Genomic DNA, 4,919 nt, shown 5'->3' with positions numbered 1-4,919 from the left:
AAGGAGTTTGAGACCAGCCTGGGCAACACAGCAAGACCCTATCTCTACAATATCAGTTTTTTCTTAAATTAGCCTAAAGTCAAGATAGGAGAGAAGGAAATCTACCAAAAATGGTCATGGGAACTCAGAAAGTCAGCTGTGAGTTAGTGTGGAGGACAAATGGCCTTTTGTAACTCAATCACTTTTGTGTTGACATCACTGCATGACCACATGGTACAAAACAAATCATGGAACTGCAGAACATGTCAATTAGATGAACAGTATTGTCAGGCCAACCTCTGTGAGGTGTGTGTGTGCGCCTGGAATCCCAGCTACTTGGGAGGCTGAGGCAAGATAATTGCTTGAACCCGGGAGGCAGAGGTTGTAGTGAGCTGAGATCATGCCACTGTACTCTAGTCTGGGTGATAGAGCAAGACTCTGTCTCAAAAAGAAAAGAAACTTGCTCCAGGTTGCACAGAGAGCCAGGCAGTGTGAGCGTGGCAGCCCAGATCTCAAACCTACCTGGTCAGGGCTCTCTCTACCTCTCTACCCAGGACTCACAACTGAGACCCCAAATTTCCAAGAAAAGTGCAAATTCTGTTCGAAGTATCCTATCTGAGATAGCGGGAGTATGTGTAGCTGCCTTTGGGAAGAATTCCCCCAGAAATGATGCTAACGAAGAAAAGATTGGGAGCATAAAAGGGTCCCACATGCGCTGTTGCCCATAAACACATACCCCAGGCATCTAGCTGACCCTCCGAAGCCAGCAAAAACGGTTCTCCTATGGTAGAAAGAAATGGCCCCTTCCTTCAAGAAGCCCACCAGCCTTGGAGGGTCAGGGCACGTGACCTGACTCATACTCAGGCAGAGGCCAACCAGGCCATGAGAACCCAAGGGTGGGGCCGCAGGGAGGCCTCATGCCAGGGCAGGCTGTGATTCCCTGAAATGTGCCAGGGGAGCATGCAGAACATCTTGTCAGATATATAAATATCAGGCAGGCTTATTGGGTATCTATGGCCACATTCTTTTAATTCGGCAACCCTGCCCCCGGTGGTGGGCACCCTGCCAGTCTGCATTCCCACATCCTGCCGCCGGCTCCTGGCCCACCCATTTCTATATTGAGGAGCTCCTCTCCATAAATAAAGCACAGGAGTCAGGCACCAAAGAAAGGCCATTTGGAGCGCCGGGAAGGCTCTCACATGGGCCAACAAAGGGCAGGAAGTGGTGGGTGGTGGCCCCTGTGTCCGTCCCTGGGCCCAGCTCACCTGGCTGGGCTATGGGGCCTTTGTGCAAAAACTATCAGGCCCAAGTCCTGAACTTCCTGCCATTTGTCAGGCTGTGCTGTGACCCGGGGTTCACTGAAATGCTTGCTGCTCCCAACAATGCACACACACATCCTTTGGAAAAATTCTGTCTCTCTCTCCCATCCAGGCAGCAGTGGCTTTTTTTGGAAGCGGCTGCAGGGATGCAGGGCTGAGAAGTGGAAAGTTAGGTTGCACTTCCCTCCTGAAGAAGCCCCACTCAGAGAGGGAAGGGAGAGGGCAGAGCCCCAGCAGCACTCAGGGTTCCCACCCCAGGAGCTGTGCCGCCGTGGTGTGGGGGTGTCTGTGTCTGGGACTCATTTGCTTCTGGCTCCTGTTCACCACTCTAGATGCACTCTCCCTCCTGGCTCCTCTGAGACTCAAGGGCTTCACTGCCCAAGAGTAGGAAGCAGTGAGTGTCACAGATACCTGCGTGCCTACAGAATCCAGCTTCCAGGAGCACAAAATCAGGATAAATGGGCTGGGTGGGGTGGCTCACACCTGTAATCACAGCACTTTGGGAGGCTGAGGCAGGCGATCACTTGAGGTCAGGAGTTCAAAACCAGCCTGGCCAACATGGTGAAACCCTGTCTCTACTAAAAGTACAAAAATCAGCTGGATGTGGTGGTGGATGCCTGTAACCCCAGCTACTTGGGAGGCTGCAGAAGGAGAATCGTGTGAACCCAGGAGTTGGAGGTTTCTGTGAGCCAAGATCATGCCACTGCACTCCAGCCTGGGCGACAGAGCAAGTCTCTGTCTCAAAAAAAAAAAAAAAAAAGACAAATATCTGAGACAGAGTCTAAGGGGATGGGCAGCTGGGTATGGGGTCATCCACTGCCTGGACCAGTCATATCCCTGGATCCCAGGCCTGATCTGGTGAGAGGACACTCAGGATAGCTTTTCCTGCCAATAACCAAAGCAAGAGATCAAATGACTGCTCCACTCACTTGAGGTGTGCTCAGCCCTGGTGAGGGGCTGTAGACAGTGGTTCCCAAATGCTGGGATGGACGTTGATAAAATGGTCACCTGTCCCCTGGGAACTGAAAAAGAAAAGGCATGTAATGAATTTTCCATCTTGCTAAATGTATTCCATGGAAAAGACTGTCCTTTTTTTCTGAGATTTTCTGAAACAAAGAAAAAGAAAATGTGAATTTTTTCTACACTGCTAAGCTTATTCAGTTTCAAAAGTTGAATACACGACTTTATCTATTCAATTTCAAAAGTTGAATAAACAACTTTTGAAATCGAATAAGCTTAGCAGTATAGCTTTATTTCAAAAGTTTATTCTAGGATTATGTTCTTTCTCCTCTCTTAGTGTTAAAACGTGTCGTCGTTTATGACAACGCAGTAATTAAAAAAGGTGTTTCTTTGATAAAATAAAAAGTTGACAACCCTGTGTTAGTCTTCCAAAGGAAAAAACGAGAGCCTGTGGTTTGTGAAGTTCCCAAGTGGAGGAGCCAGGGCCATGGGGGACACAGAAGACGTAGGAGACAAGGTTGTTGCCCTCGAGCTTGTGACATGGTTGGTGGGGCGCCAGGCCTGTAATGTGGCACATTATAAGACCTCCTGGGTCTGTGCCCAAGTGTGTGGAAGGAGTGACTCATGCTGTTGGAGCTAAGAGGGGAGGCTGGTCAGAGGCAGCACCTGCCACATCGGTCCATAGAAAGTGCTCAGTTAAAATGGGCTGAATCGGCTGGCCATGGTGGCTTACGTCTATAATCCCAGCACTTTGGGAGGCCAAAGTGGGAGGATCTTTTGAGCCCAGCAGTTGGAGACCAGCTTGGGTAATATAGTGAGACTCTGACTCTAAAAATGTAAATATAAAAAAGTTGAGTGGCCGGGCGCGGTGGCTCAAGCCTGTAATCCCAGCACTTTGGGAGGCCGAGACGGGTGGATCACGAGGTCAGGAGATCGAGACCATCCTGGTCTACACGGTGAAACCCCGTCTCTACTAAAAAATACAAAAAACTAGCCGGGCGAGATGGCGGGCGCCTGTAGTCCCAGCTACTCGGGAGGCTGAGGCAGGAGAATGGCGGGAACCCGGGAGGCGGAGCTTACAGTGAGCTGAGATTGCGCCACTGCACTCCAGCCTGGGCTACAGAGTGAGACTCCATCTCAAAAAAAAAAAAAAAAAAAAAAAAAAAAAAAAGTTGAGTGAGCATGCTGGCATGTGCCTGTAGTCCCAGCTACTAGGGAGGCTAAGGTGGGGGGATCACTTGAACCTGGGAGGTAGAGGTTGCTGTGAGCCAAGATTATGCCACTGAACTCCAGCCTGGGCAACAGAACGAGACCCTGTCTCAAATAAATAAATAAAATAAAACAAGCTGAATCAAGGAATGATGGGAAGTCTGGAAGAGGACTTAACAAAACTAGGACTTGGAGTGGGAGGAAGTCTTGACAAGGTAGAGGAAATATTGCCGGCTCAGGCAGAGACATAGAGGCCCCAAGAGCATGCTTCTGTGGTGGTTGCTGGGGTCAGTACTTACAGAGTCATGGGATTTGATGTTAGACAAGTGGAGGTGAGCCTTGAGAGCCAGACTTGCAGCCAGAAACAGGGAGCCATAGAAAGTCTCAAGCAGGGAAGTGCCGAGAGGAAATGATAGCATAAGTCTGTTTCTGTGATGCCTCAGTGTGGGAGACTTGGAATCCCAGTGCCCACGGGGAGGCTGTCTGAGGACTGTGACCTGGAAGGAACGAGGGCCTGGGCATGGGCAGTGGTGCTGATGAGGGGCACTGCTGTGGTGGCAAGGGCTTAGGAAGGTGACTGAGATTTTACTCTGGAGTCTCGGAAAGGTGGTGTTGTTTTATTTTTGTTTTATTTTATTTTTGAGGTAGAGTCTTGTTCCGTCACCCAGGCTGGAGTGCAGTGGTGTGATCTCAGCTCACTGCAATCTCTGCCTCCTGGGGTCAAGCCATTCTCCTGCCTCAGCCTCCCGAGTAGCTGGGATTACAGGCACCCACCACCATGCCCGGCTAATTTTTGTATTTTTAGTAGAGAGAGGGTTTCACCATGTTGGCCAGGCCAGTCTCGAACTCCTGACCTCAAGTGAAACACCCGCCTCTGCTTCCCAAAGTGCTGGAATTACAGGTGTGAGCCACCACGTCCGGCCTTGTTGTTGTTTTAAAGAAGCATGTTTGGGCCAGGTGCGGTGGCTCACACCTGTAATCCCAGCACTTCTGGAGGCCAGTGTGGTCAGATTGCTTGAGCTCAGGACTTCCAGACCAGGCTAGACAACATGGTGAAACTCTGTCTCTGCAAAAAATCCAAAAATATTAGCCAGTCGTGGTGGTGCCTGCCTGTAGTCCCAGCTACTAGGGAGGCTGAGGTGGGAGGATCATTTAAGCCTGGGAATTCCAGGCCGTGGTGAGCCAAGATCATGCCTTTGCACTCCAGCCTGGGAGACAGAGCCAAACCCTATCTCAAATAAATAAAGAAGCATGCTTAGTGCCAATGCAGTGGTTCACACCTGTAATCCCAGCATTTTGGGAGCCTGGGGCAGGAGGGTCGCTTGAGGCCAGGAGTTCGAAACCAGCCTGGGCAACAGAGCAAGACCTTGTCTTTAATAAAAATTTTAAAAAATCAGCCGAGCATGGTGGCTAATAATGGAGATATGTGTTTTCAGGATATGTGTGATAGTT

Source organism: Rhinopithecus roxellana, chromosome 6, assembly GCF_007565055.1.
Source record: "Rhinopithecus roxellana isolate Shanxi Qingling chromosome 6, ASM756505v1, whole genome shotgun sequence".
In the NCBI taxonomy this organism is placed as follows: Eukaryota; Metazoa; Chordata; class Mammalia; order Primates; family Cercopithecidae; genus Rhinopithecus; species Rhinopithecus roxellana.
This window is presented reverse-complemented; position numbering follows the sequence as displayed.